Source organism: Alosa pseudoharengus, unplaced genomic scaffold (assembly GCF_046254945.1).
Source record: "Alosa pseudoharengus isolate Yale_2024_CS ecotype anadromous, Long Island Sound unplaced genomic scaffold, YU_APseudo_1.1 YU_APseudo_1.1_scf_17, whole genome shotgun sequence".
Lineage (NCBI taxonomy): Eukaryota > Metazoa > Chordata > Actinopteri > Clupeiformes > Clupeidae > Alosa > Alosa pseudoharengus.
The window spans coordinates 12008641-12031817 of record NW_027468640.1 but is presented as its reverse complement, the minus strand read 5'-3'; positions in this window follow the sequence as shown (position 1 = coordinate 12031817).

Genomic DNA, 23177 nt, shown 5'->3' with positions numbered 1-23177 from the left:
CCAAATTTTCATTTACAACAATAACAACAACTTTCATTTATATAGTGTTTTATCACAGCATACCAGCGAGTAGTTGTAGGCACAAAGTCTCTGCTTGGACTGAGTGAGAGAAGGAGAATACCAAGAAAATAAGATAGACAGACACTTGACGCTCAGTCCAACTGAAAATCGTTTTTTTTTGTATTTTTTTTGTATTGTATTTGTATTTTTTGTAATAGTATTTTTGAGTGGGGGGGGGGGGGGTCATGTGGGAGACATTTGCCCGCATGACGTCCTGAGACTGGACAGGGCTGACTTCTCAGCATGTCACAGCAAAGACAGGATGATAGAGCAGGTTAACACCCTGATTCACTACAGGAGCAGAGGACACAAAATGATACACAGAGAGGAGATGTGCCATCACAACTCCGACACTTGGGCTGTGACGCTGGGTGTGTGTGTGTCCATTCTCAAGGCCAAAGGTGTGCTACCCAGTCATACACAGATAGCATGTAGAGATACACACACACACACACACACACACACTCATGTGCTATCCAGTCACACACAGCAGAGATGCTGTAGAGATGCTAGTCTGAAACAGTTCAGCTGCAAAGAAGAGAAAATGCTCTCCGAGAGGATGGAGCTGAGAATGTACTGTAGAGAGAAGGAACATGAAAAGAGGATGAAAAGGAGAGAGAGAGAGAAAGAGAGAGCTAGTTTGTGTTGCTTTATATAGATATATGTGACTCATATCCTTAGAAAGTACAAGAGGGTGTCGGTTTCATTGGTTTCGGAGAGGTGCATAGTGTCCCAAACTGCACGCCTCTATGCCTCCCTGATAGGAGCTTTGTTGGAGTGATCCAAGGCATTTAATAATATTCTTAAGGAGTCCTGCAGTGCGTATGGGAATATTCTTAAGGAGTCCTGCAGTGCATATGGGAATATTCTTAAGGATTCCTGCAGTGCATATGGGAATATTCTTAGCTGCAACGCACATGGGAAGTGATCTTCAGCATGACCTCACCCCTCTGTTTCCCTAGGCTGTTAGGAGGCTACCCAGAGAGGAACAGCATCATCATCACAGGCGCTTTCACTGGATCTATGCATTTTAGATCAACAGACCCGATCACCTTGGTGTAGCTATCGCTGCCTATGTAGACCCATCACCTTGGTGTAGCTATCGCTGTCTATGGAGACCCATCACCTTGGTGTAGCTATCGCTGTCTATGGAGACCCATCACCTTGGTGTAGCTATCGCTGCCTATGGAGACCCATCACCTTGGTGTAGCTATCGCTGTCTATGGAGAAGGAAAAGGGTAATGACTGGTGCTTACGTTTTTGCCGAGGGCCTCTGGAACAATTGAGTGGGTTTGAGGAGTTAAACGTTAGGGGAGAACTCAGGCTTATTGCACAACTCTCAACAGATGACACGAGGATGCTAGAGGACAGATATGTCTCCACAGTGTATGAAGCCTATGGGCCCCATATTATAATATGTTCTTGCAGGCATTTAAGAGTTGCCCTGTGGTGAGCACTGCTTTTCCATGGTGTGGTTGGGTAGGCTGAAATAACATAGCCTACATCAGCATGAATAAACAGCACGGAATATATATTTAGCAAGAATAGCTGATAGCTAAATGTTTTTGTATCAAGTTCACTTTTGTCTCCCGCATTTTTTCTTGCCCAACACACACATGCATGCACAAACACACACACACACACAGAGACCTGCTTGTGCTGGTGTTCAACAAATAGGATGACAAATTACTGATGTGAAAGGACACCACTGCATGGTTTAAAATTGTAGAATACTAATGATATGCACCAACGTTGTGCACCAATAGCCAAATCCAAAACAATCACGACAGTCGTCGTTGTTCAGCAAGCAAGTAAGAAATGACAGACTTCTGAGGACAGCTTTGTGTCCTGTCTGATGACGCACATGCACACACGCATGCACACACACTGAGGATAGTCTCTTTCAATAAGCATCCATTTGTGACGGCAAGAGAAAGAGAGAGAGAGAGAGAGAGAGAGAGAGAGAGCACGTCTGCGTTTACAGAAATGAAGGCTATAGGTCGGAGTGTGTGTGTGCATGAGAGAGAGAGAGAGTGTGTGTGTGTGTGTGTGTGTGTGTGTGTTGGGGGGTGTTAAGATGCCAGGCAGGTCGCTGGCAAACCTGCTGTGTCATTAACAATGCCATGCACACAGCCTTTTACTACAGGCAATTACTCCACAGAATGCTTGGCAAGCTGTTTTTGAGGACCAGGGAGAACCAGTCCAAAGCTCCGATCCAAAAACAACAGGAGGACGCCGTCATTCAAACAAAATGAAGCGCACACACACACACACTCGCACACACACACACGAAAACACTTCATGTCCCCTTCCACCCCTTCCTTGGCAAATGTCCTTTCTCAGAAGAGAAAATTAATCTGAGGAAAAAAGGTAGTTAAAATGACAGGTCAAGACAAGAACAAAAGACTGTCTGAAGCATTTTTATGTGACCTCCATGTCAAGATTGAACATTAAGCGGCATAATTGCAGGGACATTTTCCTAATTGGATGACTTGACCGGCATGTGAAAAATGAGCTAATCCTTCTTTCTTTTCTGTCTCTCTGTTTCATTCTGATTCAACATGGCAAGAATACCTCTCGTTTATCTTAATCATTTCAAAGTTATGCTCCTCAGAGAACATTGTTTTGGCAGCCTGAGTGAATACATAGAAGACAGAGAGAGAGAGAGAGAGAGAGAGAGAGAGGGAGAGCAGAGTTAAAGACATGCAAGACCAGCAATATCCACTGAGAGACCAACAAGAACCAGAAGACCAGGAAGAACCAAAAATTCCTCACAAGAACTACTGGAAGTGTGAGAGAAACAGAGGAAGATGGAAATAGAGTCACATGGAGACATGCCAGTTGTAGTCAACACAGATGCATAGCTCTCATTATTGATTTGAGTATATTTTGGGGCCTTTTTGTCTTCATTTAAATAGAACAGTGAAGATCGACAAGAAGCAAGTGGGACAGAGATTGGGGGTTAGATCGGGAAATAACCGCAGGTCGAATTCGAACTGTGGGCACTCTGTGGGCACTCTGACCTGAACATGGCATGGATGCTGTAGTACCCCCTTGTGCCACAGCGCCCCACCAGGCGGGCAGATCGTATTACACTTTCTAGTCCGCTTGGATACTGCCCATGTCCATTCTGTGCCCTTGTAGTGACGCACAGTTACAAAATGGAGGGTATACGTGGCCTCCCTCAGATGATGCTCAAATGTCAAATGGACCTTCACATTCTTCATGCTTTCAGAGAAACTCAGAGTATAACTCTCAAACAGAAAAACAGAGGGGGCATAATCAAGGACACGGGAATGAGAGATGAATGAGAGAGCGAGAAAAAACAGGAGTGCAGCTGGAATCAGTCTGAATTACGACCCAGCAAAGGAAAGAAGCACACACACACACACACTCACGCACACAATGATGCAACACAGGAAGTTAATTGACGAGAAACTACAGCTGATATGTGAATACTCTGAAGACGTGCTGTACATGTGAAGAAGGAGTGACCGGTACATGTGCATATAGCCTACGGACTGCAGCTTCAGCTGACATAACGGAGGATAAGACAAAGAGAGGATGGTTCATGTCGCGTATCAGCTGTAGTTTCACTCTTTCTCGTCAATCAACTTCCCGTGACACGCGAGATTTCAAGGAAAACTTTGTGAAGGTACTGTCTGTATAAATCATCTTGTAAATAAACTACCAGTGCTTTTTTAAAGTTCTCAATGTCTCGTTTTAAATGTCAGGGGCCTTAGAAGTCTACCAATGAAGTGTGGAGCTACTTTGAGCCTCGTAAATGGTGTAAAACAGTGATTCATTTGCATGGCTAGCCCGATGACCGAGGCACCCATTGAAAACCTGTTGGTAGCATCGGCTAACTAGAGCCAGATTTTGGAGTGCAGGGGACAAGCCGAGATGGGCTATGAGACAAAAGTTCACACTCGGTATCATGTTTCAACACACTTTATGTCAATATCACACCGAACTTATCCTTTAAAGTTAAAGTTGACTGATATTTAGCAGATGATTCATCAAAAGTGACACAGACTCATAACCATGGGAATCAAAACCAGGTCGACTGATTGTCAGTTGGTGACGTTACTGCTTCTCCCCCAAAGACCACAGCAAACTGTTGATTCCTGGTTAGCATTTTGACTTTAATGGATATCTGAGTATTTTTTTGACACCATTTTTTGAAAGTTTTAAACAAGAAGTTCCACATGTAGCATCTTAATGAGTTATCAAGAATTGGAGCAGGAGGGAAGAGAAGGTGAATGCAAAATAAGAATGTGCCAGAGAAGGAAGAACTTGCCAAAATAAAGGGACAATATATAGGCTAGGCTACAAGCCCAAGAGAGACCGTGGAAGAGACTCAGGAATTTGCATTAGTAGAGGAATAGAGAAGCAATGAGATGATGTGTTTTGTCTCTCCCTCCAGAGCAGGGACTTGTTGAGTGTGTCTATGGAGGTGAGAGCGCGTACGCACGCACACACACACACACACACACACACACCTCTGAAGGAGCCTCAGTGGTAATTCATTTTAAAAAAGCATGTGTGTTTTTCAGTCACACTCCATTTGCAATTACCTAGAGAGGTACAAATTCAGCAGGCTGTCAGGAATTGCTGTGAGTTTGTGTGTGTGTGTGTGTGGGTGTGTGTGTGTGTGTGAGAGAGAGAGATAGAGAGAGAGCACTATGCATGTGAAAGAGAGAAAGACAGTGAATGTAAAGTGATGCAGTGTGTGCAGTATATGTGAGTTGAGTGCATTGAGTGAGTATGTTTAAGTGTGTGTGTGTGTGTGTGTGTGTGTGTGTTTGTGTGTGTGTGTGTCTGTCTGTCAAGACAGAAGTAAATTCAAATGTATTAACCAACCGTCTCAGTGGTGTGTCTGAGTGACGAGAAAGCTCATTTTCCAGCTCGTCTTCTGAATTTAGCCATGGCCTCCAGCAGGGTCTCCATCAGGAGCACAATAATGTGTCACAACAAACACACACACACACACACACACACACACACACACACACACAATATAGAGAGTGCAGCACCAAGACCCACAGTCAACTACAAACAAGCATGAAGAGGTAGAGGGACACAGATCCACAATGTGTATGTATACATACATAGATACACAAACTCACAAATATAGTATCACACTATTGTCCTGTAATATTAAAAGATATGTTTAATTTATAAAGCATATCTTTAAGTGTTAAAAGATATGTTTAATTTATAATGTATATCTTTAAGGGTAATATTAAAAGATATGTTTAATTTATAATGTATATCTTTAACACATTCACAAAGAAGATGAAGAGGAGGGAGACAAAGACATAGACATACTGACAGAGAAAGATGAACCCTAAAGGTTAATATGTTTTATGACTCTCTTAATACAAACATAATAGGCATCGCTATATAACTAAGTATAAGTATATATACTCTTTTGATCCCCTGAGGGAAATTTGATCTCTGTATTTTATCCCAATCCGTGAATTAGTGAAACACACTCAGCACACAGTGAGGTGAAGCATACACTTATTCCGACGCAGTGAGCTGCCTGCTACAGCGGCGCTCGGGGAGCAGTGAGGGGTTAGGTGCCTTGCTCAAGGGCACTTCAGCCGTTTTTACTGGTCGGGGTTCAAACTGGCAACCCTCCGGTTACAAATCCGAAGCCCTAACCAGTAAGTAGGCCACAGCTGCCCTAGGATTACATGTCAGTGGACTTGCATTCAATTGTAGAAACTTGAATGGGCACATAACTGAAGTGTTCGTTCACGTAGCGTCTGCTGCAACAATGAGCTCCCACTATAATCAGTGGAACTGGCTGAAGACTGGAATTAGACCAGTCTTCTGAAACTATTTCATGCTACTATTTCATGAATGGAGCACTTCAGTTGCGGACCCCAGTGTGTTCCTGCTTTGACAGGACAAAAGCGTTATCTGTCGTGCCATTAAAGCACTGTCAATTAAACTGAATTGAGTAGAATAGCAGAATAAGACAAACATGAAAAAATACAGACTCAGACACACACACACACACACACACACACACACACACACACATTTTACCTCTTTATTTGTGTCCACAATTTAGAATAAATATTACACAAGGACACAACTTTGACATGTGCAATAATTGCTCAGACAAGATTCAGTCATGTGAGTCTGTTGACAGTAACAAAGCAGCAGCTGATGTTATGGATACACAGAGCACCTTCTTCTCCAAATGTGGCAACTTCCAATAACAGATGAAATTGAACAGTATTTAGCCAGTTGTTTTGCTTTGTATTGTGTAGCGCAGTGCTAAAAAGCATTTAAGTTAAATAAATAAGTGCGACATAACTTAGATTAAATAAAGTTCATAATTGCTCATTAGAACTAAAATGATCTTGAAGTTATATAATATTAGAATTTAGGAGTAAGCTCAAGAAGCTTATTGCAGTTCATTTCCATTCCATTCAATTTGGGTAAGTGAAATGGATTATGGGAGTTGTAGTTTGATACACAACTGTGTTTAAGTCATGCATGTGTTTAAATTAATTTTAAGAGTTTAGTTTAAAATATTTCATTGGCAAAGTGAAATGTATAATGTAACATGTAATATTTTGATGTTTGGTGGTCAAATATATTCCATTGTATGACTTTTGTATGCATGGTATTACATGTGAGGTGAAAGGTCGCAAACCGCGGGAGAGAGGAGACGGGATAGTTGATGAGAAGCCACGTTGAGGACTTGCTCCGTGCTTAAGTGACTAAACTTTGAAATAGAACGTGACAAACGTATGTTTTGCCAGTCGGACTGGATTGTGAACTGGGAAGCCGAAGACTTTGTAGTTGACGTTTTGGAAAAGGTATCATCTCGCCACCGAATAGATGCCTGTCATTGAGTGAGCTGCCAGTCCATGGTCATCGCGTGTGAGAGACTGCCTGCCTGGGCCGGTGCGGTGACTCGACGGGAAATCTACCACTTGGGATTAAGGTATCGTTATTTGTTTCTCTTGCTCTAACGGAGTGAAGGGGTCATTTGTTTTTGGCCACGCCGACCACAAGCGACGCTCCAGGCCTGCAACGGTTAGCTGCTAGGTTTTAGTTCATTTGCCGGCTAGGACTGGGGTGGGTGAATCACGTGTGAATGTGTGTGTGCGCGTGGGCCCGCGTGTGTGTGTTTCATGCTAATGTGTTGTGTACTGTACTTTATGCTTGCTGTTAACTGTTAGCTAAAGTGTGGCTAATGTAGCCTACTAGTTTATAAGCTCCTACTGCATTTTGAGGTACGTGTAACATTTTGATTTCTTTTACATTTGCTAAGAAAGTTAAATACTTTGCTCCATTGATACATTTGTATCTTATTTTTTTGTTTATATTGATAATTCATTCTTTTGGTAAATTGAATATTTCTATTCAGTAAACTATTTTTATTTAACATTTTAATAACTGAGTTCTGAGTGTTTACTTAGTGTTAAGATACCATTAGGTAATAGATTGCATATGTAAATATTATTTCATGTGAATATGGTTTAAGTCAGTCACACCAGTAAGTATACAAGGGTTAAAAAGTTATTTATTCAAAGTACATGTAAAGACACAAACAGATATTTAAACAGAAGGTCAGCAAGAATTCTATATATTATATATATTTTACTGGGATTAGTTTAAGAACCCGGGAACGCCCTTTAGTACCAGGAGATAGGCCTAGGGGGCGCTACACAAAATGGAGGCACCGCTGGGATGATTCTTGCTGTTATTTCCTTCCGGTTAATGTTGATGCTCCAGAGAGTGTTAAGTTGAATTTTCATTGCTGTCTATATTCTTGAGTGAAAAAATGGAGTTAGGAAATAGTTCGGCTTTGCAACAAGAGCTGCTGGATTGGTGTAATGATGCATTGGTTCAGCCCGATCATGCATTGCTGTTATTGGATGTTCCAGTTGATGCTGCTGTAGCCTTTATTGAGAGCACAATTGAATCTGTGAAAATATTTGGTAGAGTACGTGTTCGTTCTACAAAAGAAGGTCCGTCTAAAACAAGTTTGCTGGTGCTGTGTGAATGTCGTGAAAAGATTGATCCTTCTCGTGTTCCTACTGAGGTATTACCTAAAGATGATGATCCCGTATGGAAGATTGTGGTCATCAGAGAAAAAGAGCCTGTCCCTGATGATTTTTCTGCAAAACTCAGAAAGCTTCTACAAGATGAAGGCAAATCCATGACTGATGTTCAAGCTTTGCTTTCTCCTCTTCCTACTAGTTCTCCTGAAGCTGTAATTCGTGCAGTTGGTGAGCTCTTGGAAAAGACCACAAAGCGTTCTAGTGATTCCACTGCTTACAAGCGACTGCGTGTTTTCTCAGGTGTGGTGCCTACTCCGGCGGGAGAGGAAACCATGGAGAATTGGATTGAGCAGGCTAAGTTGATGATAGCAGAAAGTGATTGTGCCGAAAAAGAAAAGCGTAAGCGCGTTGTTGAAAGCTTAAAGGGTCCTGCCCTTGAGATTATCAAGGCAGTTAGATTGTCTAATGGTGATGCAAGTGCATCTGAGTATCTTGTTGCGCTTGAAAGTGCGTTTGGGACTTCAGAGTCCGGTGAAGATTTGTATTTTGCATTCAGACTTCTTCGCCAGAACTCCGGGGAAGCGCTGTCTGAGTTTCTCCGTCGAGTAGAGAAGTCATTGACCAAAGTAGTTCAGAGAGGTGGACTACAACCTGCACAAGTTGATAGAGTGCGACTTGAGCAACTTCTTCGTGGCGCTGTAGAGTCTGACATGATGTTGCTGAAGTTAAGACTGAGAGAGAGAAAAGAATCCCCGCCTACTTTCTTGAAGCTACTGAACGAGATTCGTGAGGAGGAAGAAAATGAAGCTGCCCGGTGTAAGATTGACGCAACGGTGAAACCTGTGATCCCTAAAGCGTCGCCACCGCCAAAACCCACTGAAATTCAAGCATTGAAAGCTGAGGTCAAGGAGCTGCGTGCCAAGCTGGAAGAGTCACGCAAGGCCCCAGCATCACCTGAAGCCCCAGAACAGAAAGCAAAGATGACTTCTGCGAGTGCTGAAGCACGAATAGACCCTGAAGTACAAAGCTTGAAGGCTCAAGTTCAGCAACTGCAAAAACAGCTGACTGTAATGAATGTAGAGGGCAGTGCAACCCCAAGAAGAAAGACATTTCAGCGGCAAGCTGTGAGCTCTTATGAGAAAAGCAGGCCCTCAGTCAGCCGTGATGATTTCTTTTGTTACCGATGTGGTGGCGATGGGCACATTGCCAGCCAGTGCCAAGAATCAGAAAACCCCCCGGAAGTGATCAGGAAGCTGCTTCGTTCACTAAAGAGAGCCAAGGGTGGGAAGAGTGAGCCAAGTCCACATCCGACTGTGAGCAGAGACGCCTACTGCAAGAAGAGCTATGTTCGCAAACCTGTTCAAAGCAACCTTCCTAGTGGTTTGGTAGGTCCTCCCTCCACTATTTGCGTCAAGATCAATGGCCATTCGTGTAATGCCTTATTGGACAGTGGATCTCAAGTCACGATAATATTTGACAAGTGGCAAAAGAAATACTTACCAAATGTTCCCATCCACCCCATCACTGGACTTTCAATATGGGGTTTGAGTTCCTCCAGTTACCCATATCTAGGCTATATAGTAGTAGATGTGGAGTTTCCAGCCACACTTACCGGAGTGAATGAGTCTATCTCTGTGTTAGCATTAGTTTGTCCCGAGCCAAGTGGCCCAGACCATATTCCTGTCATCATTGGGACGAATGCCAACTTATTTCATCGTCTAGCTGCTCTGTGCAAAGATGCTGACACTTCAGACTCACAGGCTCGCTCTTTCAGAATTTTACCACAGACAAAACAAGTGAACCTCTCCCATAGCCAAGAGATGGATGTGGAAGAGCCCATTGGAGAGGTCAAATGGATGGGTCCAGGTCCTCTATCTGTTCCTGCCAGAGGTGAACGATATGTAGTCTGCAAAGTTGGGTGCAAGAAACCCTTAGAAAAAGACATTGTCATGGTTGAAACACCACTTTCTATGACGCTACCTGCTCGAGTGCTCATTCAGCCCGTGGTGCTAACATCATCTGAGCTAAATGTCAACAGTTTCAAAGTACTGCTGAGAAATGAGACACTGAGAGAAGTTACTTTGTCTGCTGGAACCGTCCTTGCTTATGTGTATCCCACTGACACAGTTATGATGGCCCAGAGGCCTAGATCTACATCCAAGGTCCTTGAGGAGACGTTGTTTGACTTTGGTGAATCTCCGATTCCAGAGGTCTGGAGGAACAGGCTGTGTCAGAAGCTATCTAAAAGAGGTAATGCATTCTCTCTTGATGAGTGGGATGTGGGTCTCGCCAAGGGTGTGGAGCACCACATAAGACTCAGTGACCCAAGACCTTTCAGAGAAAGATCCAGACGCATAGCCCCAGCGGATATAGATGACATACGCCGCCACCTTAAAGACTTGCTGGCAGCAGGCATCATCAAAGAATCCAGAAGTCCATATGCGTCGCCAATAGTAATTGTCAGAAAGAAGAACGGGAGTGTACGCATGTGCATTGATTATCACACGTTAAACAACAGAACAATCCCTGACCAGTACACCACTCCACGGATCGACGATGCCTTGGATTGCCTGTCCGGTAGTCGTTGGTTTTCTGTGTTAGACCTCCGGAGTGGGTACTACCAGATACCCATGTCTGAAGAAGACAGAGAAAAAACAGCATTCATATGTCCTCTAGGGTTCTATGAATTTCAACGCATGCCCCAAGGCATAACTGGAGCCCCGGCAACCTTCCAACGGTTGATGGAGAGAGCCGTGGGGGACATGCATCTGCTCCAGGTGATTGTCTATTTAGATGACATCATTGTATTTGGACGAACCTTAGAGGAACATGAAGAACGACTATTTAAAGTGCTTGACAGACTTGAAGAGTGTGGTCTGAAAATTTCACTTGACAAGTGCCAGTTTTGTCAGCCACAAGTAAAGTATGTTGGACACATTGTTTCGGCGCTAGGAATAGCCACCGATCCTGAGAAAGTGAGTGCTGTCAAGAACTGGAAGGTGCCTACAGATCTGAGATCTTTAAGATCATTTCTCGGATTCTGCGGCTACTACCGAAGGTTTGTTAAGAACTACTCAGCCATAGTTCGACCACTCACTGAGCTCACGAAAGGCTACCCTCCTAAGAATAGGCACAAGGCTGCCCAAGAGAAGAAGTATTATTTCAAAGAAGGAGAGCCTTTTGGGGAGCGCTGGGACGAAGAGTGCACCAAGGCATTTCATAATATCATTCACTGCCTCACTCATGCCCCAGTGCTAGCATTTGCTGACCCATCAAAATCATATGTACTCCATGTAGATGCAAGTCTGAATGGTTTAGGCGCTGTCCTCAATCAAGAATATCCTGAAGGCCTGAGGCCTGTTGCATTTGCAAGCCGCAAACTCAGTGCCCCTGAGCAGCGCTATCCCATCCACCAACTGGAGTTTCTCGCATTGAAATGGGCGGTCGTGGACAAGTTCCATGATTATCTTTATGGCGCTAAGTTCACGGTGAGAACAGATAATAACCCACTCACATACGTCTTAACAACTGCCAAGCTCAATGCAACTGGACATAGGTGGTTGTCAGCTCTCGCCACCTATGATTTCAAAGTCCAATACAGACCAGGTCGACACAACATTGACGCTGATCTGCTCTCACGTCAGTTACCATCCACTGAAGTGTCACCTGACTGGAACGAGATATCTCCCCCTGGGGTTAGAGCCATCTGCCAAATAGCAACTCCATACAGGAAAACTGAGTCAAACAGACTCATAGACCAACTAGGAGCCAACCCCAAGAGTGTTCCTAGTGTCTATGCCTGTCCGACACAGTTGGAGATAAGCAACTTGGAACAATTGAGCCACCATGAATTGAGAAGAGCTCAAGAACAAGATTTAGTCATAGGTACGGTAAAGAAAGCTGCCGAGACTGGCCAGCTTCAGTCTATGGCCAAGAGTCAAGATCCAAGCATAGTGCTCCTGCAAAGACAAAGTCCCAAGCTGATTGTGAACAATCACCTTCTCTTCAGAGTGGTGAACAAACAGTCTGGAGACGAAAGACAACAGTTAGTCTTACCTGAGAAATATCGTCAGATGGTCCTTCATTCCCTCCACGATGATACTGGACACCTTGGAGTCGAACGGACAACTGAACTCCTGAAGGAACGATTTTACTGGCCAAGAATGACCACTGACATTGAGAATTATGTCAAGGACTGTGGGAGATGCATTGCGAGGAAGTCACTTCCACAACAAGCTGCTCCATTGAGTCAAATCACAAGTACAGGTCCACTTGACCTAGTTTGTATAGACTTCTTGTCTATTGAGCCAGACTCCCGAGGGATCGCAAATGTGTTGGTCGTAACAGATCATTTCACCCGTTACGCCCAAGCTTTCCCATGTAAAGATCAAAAAGCCATGACTGTAGCCAAGACCCTCTTTGAGAAATTCTTTGTGCATTATGGATTACCTTCGCGAATCCATTCAGATCAGGGACGAGACTTTGAAAGTCGCCTTATCAAAGAACTGTTGGTGATGTTAGGCATCCGCAAGTCTCGAACCTCGCCTTACCACCCGCAAGGTGATGCACAACCAGAGAGATTCAACAGGACGCTACTGTCAATGCTAGGAACTTTGGATCCAGCTAGACGTTCACAATGGAGTCAGAGCATCAGTCAACTAGTCCATGCGTACAATTGTACGAAGAACGAGGCTACTGGCTATTCGCCATACTTACTCATGTTCGGGAGAGAAGCCCGGTTGCCCATTGATGTATGCTTCAACACTTCTGCTGATGGGAAGGATACAGTGAAGTACCAGCAGTATGTGGAGAACATGAAAAGAGAACTGCAGAATGCGTACAAGCTTGCATCCGAAGCTTCGCAAAAGAACCATGACAGAAACAAGAAAAACTTTGACAGAAGAGTGAGACATCATACTCTGGAACAAGGAGACAGAGTGTTGATAAAGAATCTGGGATTGACAGGAAAACACAAGTTACAGGATAGGTGGAATTCATTTCCATACATTGTTGTGAAGAAATTGCCAGACTTACCTGTTTACAGATTGAAACCTGAAAAAGGAATGGGAGGTATACGGACACTTCATAGAGACCACCTGTTACCCATAGGAGAGTCTGTGAGGTTGACGACCCCCGAAGAGAGCATACAGGCCCCTCATCGCCCTGTGACCAGAACCCAAACTGAACAGAAACGGGTAAGAAAGGAAACACGGAATGAGGAAGTCAGAGAGATGGATACTGAAGAGGGATTTGAAGAGTCTTCATCTGATGAGGAATATGATGGGTCGTATTTCCCTCTGAGAGATGATGTGAGCGAACTGTTCAGATCCACACCTCCTGTGGTTCCTGAGAGAGAAATCCAACCCGAGAGTATCCCAGTGTCTGATGACTTGGAGCAAAGCCATGCTCAAGAAGTTGGAGAAGCTGGAGAATCACCTGTGGAAAATGAAGTTGGAGAAACACCTGTAGATGATGAAGCAGGGAGTAGTCTACAGCCACAACCTGACCCTGTGGACGCCTCAGAGTCTGAAGGGGGAGAACATCCTGCTGAGAGGGAAGTGGTTGAAGATGAAGTGCCTGTGGAAGAACTTACCTGTGAAAAACGTCCCAAAAGACAGGTAAAACCTGTGACACGCTTTACGTATGATGAGCCAGGGAAGCCAGTCGATAAGCCCCTTACTGTGGTTCACATAAATCAAGAGTCTGAGAAGAGGAAGTGCAAAACACTTTGGTGTCATCCTATGGCCCAGTGTTTTAGATGCTCTCTTGCTAATCCTTGCCCTGAAAGAAGTGGACTTATGCATGTCTAAATGATAGCGCATGAGGACATGCTAGCCTTCAGAAGGGGGAGGGTGTAGCGCAGTGCTAAAAAGCATTTAAGTTAAATAAATAAGTGCGACATAACTTAGATTAAATAAAGTTCATAATTGCTCATTAGAACTAAAATGATCTTGAAGTTATATAATATTAGAATTTAGGAGTAAGCTCAAGAAGCTTATTGCAGTTCATTTCCATTCCATTCAATTTGGGTAAGTGAAATGGATTATGGGAGTTGTAGTTTGATACACAACTGTGTTTAAGTCATGCATGTGTTTAAATTAATTTTAAGAGTTTAGTTTAAAATATTTCATTGGCAAAGTGAAATGTATAATGTAACATGTAATATTTTGATGTTTGGTGGTCAAATATATTCCATTGTATGACTTTTGTATGCATGGTATTACATGTGAGGTGAAAGGTCGCAAACCGCGGGAGAGAGGAGACGGGATAGTTGATGAGAAGCCACGTTGAGGACTTGCTCCGTGCTTAAGTGACTAAACTTTGAAATAGAACGTGACAAACGTATGTTTTGCCAGTCGGACTGGATTGTGAACTGGGAAGCCGAAGACTTTGTAGTTGACGTTTTGGAAAAGGTATCATCTCGCCACCGAATAGATGCCTGTCATTGAGTGAGCTGCCAGTCCATGGTCATCGCGTGTGAGAGACTGCCTGCCTGGGCCGGTGCGGTGACTCGACGGGAAATCTACCACTTGGGATTAAGGTATCGTTATTTGTTTCTCTTGCTCTAACGGAGTGAAGGGGTCATTTGTTTTTGGCCACGCCGACCACAAGCGACGCTCCAGGCCTGCAACGGTTAGCTGCTAGGTTTTAGTTCATTTGCCGGCTAGGACTGGGGTGGGTGAATCACGTGTGAATGTGTGTGTGCGCGTGGGCCCGCGTGTGTGTGTTTCATGCTAATGTGTTGTGTACTGTACTTTATGCTTGCTGTTAACTGTTAGCTAAAGTGTGGCTAATGTAGCCTACTAGTTTATAAGCTCCTACTGCATTTTGAGGTACGTGTAACATTTTGATTTCTTTTACATTTGCTAAGAAAGTTAAATACTTTGCTCCATTGATACATTTGTATCTTATTTTTTTGTTTATATTGATAATTCATTCTTTTGGTAAATTGAATATTTCTATTCAGTAAACTATTTTTATTTAACATTTTAATAACTGAGTTCTGAGTGTTTACTTAGTGTTAAGATACCATTAGGTAATAGATTGCATATGTAAATATTATTTCATGTGAATATGGTTTAAGTCAGTCACACCAGTAAGTATACAAGGGTTAAAAAGTTATTTATTCAAAGTACATGTAAAGACACAAACAGATATTTAAACAGAAGGTCAGCAAGAATTCTATATATTATATATATTTTACTGGGATTAGTTTAAGAACCCGGGAACGCCCTTTAGTACCAGGAGATAGGCCTAGGGGGCGCTACATATTGTAAATCCAACTATCCTGAAACCCCTAGCGACTAGCCTATGTACATGGCCCAAACTGGCACAAATGAGCACAAGATATTGGCATTTGTAGCCAAGACCATCAATCTGCTGTACAAGAGGCTGATATTTCACCAGCTTTGTTAAATACGCTTCCTCTAGACACAAATCAAAACAACATCCTACTTCCAGGATGAATACATACTTATTGCTCTCATCAATGATAATATCAGTTCTGATGGTATTTGACAAACTGTGTTGTCCCTACCGGGACATAGAGATGTGTTAAAAATAGGGCTGTCAAAATAACTGATTAATTTCGATTGATTAATTTGAGAAAAAATAACTGATTAAAAAAAATAACGCAGATTAATCGATTCCGTATGACCTTTGACCTCGAGCCGTTCTAGTTAGTAACCATTACTGTAAAATGAAGGAGAGAGAAGAAAATGTGTTGATTAAAATAAAGTCCTCTGCAATGTCTGCAGCAAGGAATTTGCATATCACCGGAGTTTGTCAACTCTAAAGTCACACATCAATGGAAAGAAATAGTGTTGACATTGAGGGGAGTGTTCATTTATTTTCATTGTGTCCCCAGGTTATATCTGTGGAATGAAATGCCTTGTATGTGAAAAAAACTTCTTCCCGAAGCAATTTTACATTTATTTCCTCAGCATATTAGGTCATATCATAGATTATTATGGCCATTATTTGAACAGTGAAAATAATAATAAAAGAGTTTTTCAACTTCAATGTCACTAATGCTGATTATTCAATGATTCATTTGAATTTAAATATTTAAAATACTTTCTCAGCAAAAATTATATATGCGATTAATTGAGATTAATTAATCACAGAGTATGTAATTAATTAGATTAATTTTTTTAATCGATTGACAGCCCTAGTTAAAAACAATGCAAGTTGTTTTTAACCCATTCGTTATGTTGAAAACAGGCTAGCTTTTCCTGAAATCTGAGTTTAGTTCAGTGTTGCTGGTGCTGGTAATGCTTGAGTGACAGCAGGGAAGCGCGGTGCATAATGTAAACCGTCCTCCAGTACGCTTGCGCTCACAGTGACGTTTTTATCTTTGATCATAGATTTCGAAGGGACAACGTATGTGGTGTCTGCTGGAGATCCCTGCAGGTTGGCGCCTGTCCAATTGCAAAGGTCACACAGACACACATAGATGAAACTATGGAAAGAGACAGTTATATAGCACATTTTATACACAGGGGTAATTCATTGTGCTTTACATAAAAAAAGGAAAGAATAATAGTAAATAAGAAACCTTCCTGCTTTGGCTACACATTCATTCAATCTTTGTTTATTCTTTGAAAGTTCATTCAGGGTAGTCCTCAATTTCAGTCTTGCCATTAAAGCACTTTGAATGGAACTGAATTGAATAGAAACGTAGAACGAGACAGACATCGGAGAGAAACACAGACTCAGAGACAAACACAAACACACACACACATACACACACACACACATATAGACAAAACTATGGAAAGAGACCGGTATAGGCAAGGAAAGTTTATTTATATAGCCCACACACAGGGGTAATTCAATGTGCTTTACATAAACAAAAACACAGAGTAACAGTAAATAAAAAATATAAAAGGGCAATATCTAACAAATAGTTTTAAAAGTAAAGTATATCGATATAAAAAAGATATATAGAAAAAGGTGCACAGACACAAACATATGAATCAATGGTGGGGACTGATGTGGAAAAAAGACACATCAACCAAAGAAAGCCAAAGACAGATGTGTAGAAGGAACTACCGGTACTTAAGACCCCTGCAAACCAACAGCCTGGAGTTGAATGTTCCTCTGATCACCCACGTGAGAAATGCTTCCTGCCATCGCAAGCCCACTCTGATTCAATGGCAGATGATAGTGACAAGGCATAACATACTCAGAGCATCTCTCTCTCTCTCTCTCTCTCAGCATGTCATTTGAACATAGATCGCAGCACACAGTCATGATCAGAGGATCTCCCACACACACTTCAAGTGCAGTAATTTTCATAAAGTGTTGCAAAAATCAAAGGCTATCATTTTGTCACTTTAGAAAATAATGTTGCAAAATTTGTGTCTTTTTACTCTTTTGAATGAGACTTTGATAGACTTTGAGGGCATGGAGACTTAAGCAATAAGCCCCGAGAGGCCAGGATCGTTAGGAAAGATTAGATGAATGTGATCATTTATGTTTGGGCCTTTTTTGGGCCTTTAATCACTGATACAACCTTTAATCAGACCTTAGCCTTTGCACTTTGCCCATCATTTCTATAAACTTTCAAAGTCAGCGTATAATGGTATCTGACATTTTTAAATCACTTCAGTAGCCTAACGAGCCAGACCCATATCAAGATGTAGGGTCTGGGAACTCACCATTGGCAGTGCTGAATCTGAGGGGCGGGATAAACGATTGTCTTTCAAATTCCCTCTGCACGCAATAGGATAGCGCTACAACTCATGAGTCCCATATGTGTTTTCCCACTAGCGAAGCTAGTTGGCAAGTTGATCAAACTTTTGACAATTAAAAAAAAAGCTTAACTTGAGTCGCGATTTAAAGACCGCTGTTCGCCAGCAGCAGCATCCATCTTCTTTGTTTTAAAGTAGCAGGGAATTCATGCGAAACTGTCGCTACTCTGTCGTCATTATGTTAGGCCCACCCATCGACTCTATGCACGATGTGATTGGCCTGATCGAAGTTTGATTTTTCCAGCTCGCAAGCCAACAGAGAGTTGCTAGACTACCCTGGCTGCAAATTACATTTACTGCCGCTAGATTTCTAGGCTATCACTTTAGAAGATCTCAGTAAGAATCCTGATGTGTATATACAGTATTTAGAAGTTCTGAAATAGTAAAAGAAAGGGAAACTCTTCTCCCTGGGTCGATAATGTTTGTTGCAGTAAAACTACAGGATGCTCATCAACATGGGCCTCTATGTGCCTCAGTTTTTTTGTCATTGATGTTCTGAACCTACATTTACATTTACATATTAATTTAGCAGACACTTCTATCCAAAGCGACTTGTAAGTTATATTGCAAGGTTGCTACCACCTCACCTATATTGAACTGATGCACTAGACAGCGACCGTTGTTAACCGACTCATGGGTTTATGAATGCCCTTCCACACTGCTCAACCGTTGTTAAAGCTGCAGTTGGCAAGTCTGACAGATTGAGGGGACTTTTTTTTTATTTTTAATGTTTACAACTCTCATGCCCCTCCCCCACTACCACCGAGCACCCTCTCATCAAGTTCGTGCTTGTCAGTGCCCACCAAACTGCACCAGACTGTGATTGACAGTCAGATCTCACACAGCCCTGCTCTGATTGGACCAGAAGAACCGGGAGCTGTGGATTTTTGCAAAACAAATAACAGGCTCTAGGTGGAGGTAGAAGTGCGTTTTTTTTTTTTTAAACCGGCTGATTTATGTTGTTCTGTCGGAGCAAAGTGTCGTTGTCAGTGAATATGATCAAAATATCTTGCCAACTGCAGCTTTAACCGACTCATGGATTTATGAATGCCCTTCCACACGGCTCAACCGATTTCACACCCTCATATGAATGTTACGCAATGAGATGTGACGGCAGCACAGCTATGGCCCTCTTTCCTCACATGGTGGGTCATGAGGCACACACACTCGCACGCACGCACACACACGCACGCACGGACTGGTCCCCTTTCTCCCATGGTGGGTCATGAGGCACACACACTCGCACGCACGCACGCACGCACGCACGCACGCACACACGCACGCACGGACTGGTCCCCTTTCTCCCATGGTGGTTCATGAGACACACACACACACACACAGGGCCCTTTTCTCCCATGGTTGTTCATGACACACACACACACACACACACACTCTGGCCCCCTTTCTCCCATGGTGGTTCATGAGGCCAAGTCTTAATGTAACCTGACGCCATGTCAGAGGAGAAGCTGTGGCCAGCTGCATGTGTGTCATCCCCATAATGAGAAAGACCATAGCATAAGTGGATAACAGTGATGCAGACACACGCACAGTGAGACAGAATGACTGACACACACGCACACACACAAACACAAACATAAATGCACGCACACATGACAGGCATATCAACAAACACACACACATGCATAAGTGTATAACAGCAGTCATGCAGACACACGCATAGTCAGACAGAGGGACTGACACACATGCACACATACACACACACACACACACACACACACACACACACACACACACACGTACATGCATACTGCACACTGCACGCACACTTCCCGCTGATGACTATCCTGTCCCCTGTGATTTAGCAGGACAAGAGGACCTGATTAAAAACAGTACAACCGACAGGCTTGTGGGTGTGTGTGAGAATCATACATCCAAACAATCACCACTTTATTAAGAGATACCCCATATACCACATTCACATACACACAAACTATGTAACACACACACACAGAGGGGGCGGGGGAATACAAGCCCTCCAAAAGACACACACACACACACACACACATACAAACTTTCCCAAAGGCACACACACACGCACGCACGCACGCACGCACACATTCAAATGAGTTGATCTGTTCTATGTATTTATTCTCTCCCTGTGCAATCACCACCCTAATCACTCTCCATCAAAGCTTAGATGAACTTATTTTTTTTTTTTTTATAATTATATTTATTTGATTTCATACATGTAACAGAAATTGCTTATACCAGTACAGACATATTAACTATTATCAATTTACAATCCTACTCAGGCATGGTATTCACATTCTGTTACTCATACACCCATGCACCTATACCTAGGACACCCATACCCATTCATACTCCATACATACCTGCTGGATGCCCTAGCACACACACACAAACACACACACACACACACACACACACACACACACGACATGATCGCACTAACACCCCTACACTCACACATTGTTCTCCATGAGGTTCTCCCGTGTGGTCTTTATAACTTGCCCAACATTTGATTATAAAGATTCATAAATGTCCTGCCATACTCTATTAAATTGTTCTGTTTTATTTCTGTCCTCACACATTGCTCTTTCTATACTTAAATAATATTTCATCAATCCCTTCCATGCATGCATGGATGGGGCCTGTGTGTCTTTCCAATGTTTCAAAATGATTTTCTTATAAACCAAGGAGGAAAAAAGAATCTGCCATCCTATTGGATACTTCAGATTATCTGTTCTCTGCAAAATACATAGTGTAGGTGTTAATTTGCACTCAATTTTGCAGGTTTCAGTCAACAACTTTTGAATTTCCAGCCAACCCTGTTTAATTTTCTTACATTCCCAGAAGGCATGTATAAGAGTGTCCACATGAGAGCCACATTTCACACACAAAGCAGAGGATGATGGGTCAAATTTATGTATTTTAGATTTTGTGTAATATATTCTTGTCATGAGCTTATATTGTGTAAGCCTCAGGTTTTCATTGATGGTAATGTTATTGGTTAGGTTTAGTCCTTCCTTCCATTTTGTATGTGTATCTGTGATATTAAGGTCCTTATTCCAAGCATCATATATATTTTTAAAGGAGTAATTATCCACCTGTGACTCAATCAAACATTTATAAACTTTACCAATTAGTTTCTTTTTCTCTCCAATTTTCATAAAAAGCTTCTCTAATGTTGTTGATTCAGTATTATAATTTAGCTCAACATTCTGTGATATCCAATTTTTCATTGTAGATATCTAAATGTTTCATTATGTGTTAAGTTACATTTATTTTTGAGCTGTTCAAAAGTCAGAATTTTGTTTTGGGATATAATGTCAGAGATAGTACTTATTCCTCTATTAATCCATGATTGCCATTCTAGTTTTAAACTTTTAATAGTGATAGATGGATTGTTCCACAGGTGTGTATTCCTAGGGAGACTAATATGCACTCCTATAATATTTTTAATCTTCTTCCATGCCCCTAGTGTACTGTTAATTACAAAATTAGAACTACTGATTTTACGTTTTGTAAACATAGCTAAAAATAAATTGTCCGGCTTGAGTTGGTAATCTTCTATTTTTATCCAGGGATCTTCCTCTGATCTATTAATAACAGAGTTGATGTAAAAAGCTTGGGCTGAGTAGTAATACAGTTCAATGTTTGGGAAATTAAGACCTCCCTCACCTCTAGAGTTCTGAAGAAGTTTCCAACTTAATCGGTGGGATTTGTTTGACCAAATAAACGAGCTAAACAGTCTGTTAACCATCTTAAAAAAGTTCTTTGGTGGTATCACTGATACTGTCTGGAAGGTAAACAAAAATTTGGGTAACCATATCATTTTAATCAAATTTATTCTATCGATTAGGTTTATTGGCAGATTTGCCCACTTATCCAAATTTATTTTAAGATCTTTAATTAGAGCAACATAGTTATCCTTATACAGTATTGTTTTATCAGGGCTTATATAGCATCCTAGGTACTTAATCCTTCCTTTTTGCCATTTGAACTCCTTAAAAGACTCTTTACTCTTGGACAAAGGATCTGTTATTGATAAAAGTTCAGTTTTCCCCATGTTCATTTTATACCCAGAAACTTTAGAAAATTGTTTTATGATATTCAACAAATGTGGGATAGATGTTTCAGTTTTAGTGAGATACAACATGAGGTCATCTGCATACAAGTTAAGTTTGTAACACTCACCACCTATCCATATGCCAGTTACCTCTTCTGAATTCCGAATCTTCTGGGCCAATGGTTCAATGGCTAGGGCAAACAGTGTTGGTGATAGTGGACATCCCTGTCTTGTTTCTCTCGTAATTTGGATAGCCTCCGATAGGATCCCATTAGAGTAGACATATGCTGTTGGTGCCTTATAGATCGCTTGAATTATTTGGATTATTTCCTGTGGAAAGTCATATGCATGTAATACTTCATATAAGTAACTCCATTCAAGGTGATCGAATGCCTTTTCAGCATCTACAGCCATTAATGTTAGATCTATTTTTTCTTTTTTAGCAAATTGTGATATTGATACACATGTTCTAACATTTGTTTTTAAATTCCTACCTTGTATAAATCCTGTTTGGTTGTAATGGATAATAGATGGGAGTACTTTCGCCATTCTGTTATTCAGGATTTTTGTAATGATTTTATTATCACAATTTATCAAGCTTATAGGTCTGAAATCTGAAGGAGTATTACATTCTTTACCTGGCTTTGGTATTACATTAATAATAGTCTGATACATTGATTGTGGTAGATTCCCATTCACAATGGCATCCTGTATAACTTCCAAAAAAATTAAACTTATATGAGGCCAGAACGTTGAATAAAATTCAATTGGCAATCCGTCCATTCCTGGTGCTTTACCCTTTGGAAAACTGTCAATTGCTTCTTTAATCTCAGGTCCAGAAATGTCCTTTCTTAATGCCACTTTTTGTTCCGCTAATAGCTGTTTAATGTTCACAGACTTCAAATAGTCCTTTTGATCATTACCCTCACATGATAATTCTGAAGTATATAATTCTTTATAAAAGCAGGCAAACTGTTGATTGATAACATTGTTATCTCTGAGAGTAGAATTTGTTATGGGATCCTTAAGTACTATGTTTTCTCGTCTGGTCATCCTTTTCACTAATGAGGAAAGTTGCTTACCTGTTTTATTTGAAGATATGTATCTTAATTTATTGGAGTTGTACCTTAAGTTATTAGCTTTTTCCAATAGGAGTTGATCATATTCTAATTTATATTTCTCTAAATGTTCAAGGTCTTTTTTTGCCCTAGTTTTCTTATGCAATTGTTCTAACTGAGTTATGGTTTTCTCCAGTTCTTTCATACCTTTATCCAGGGG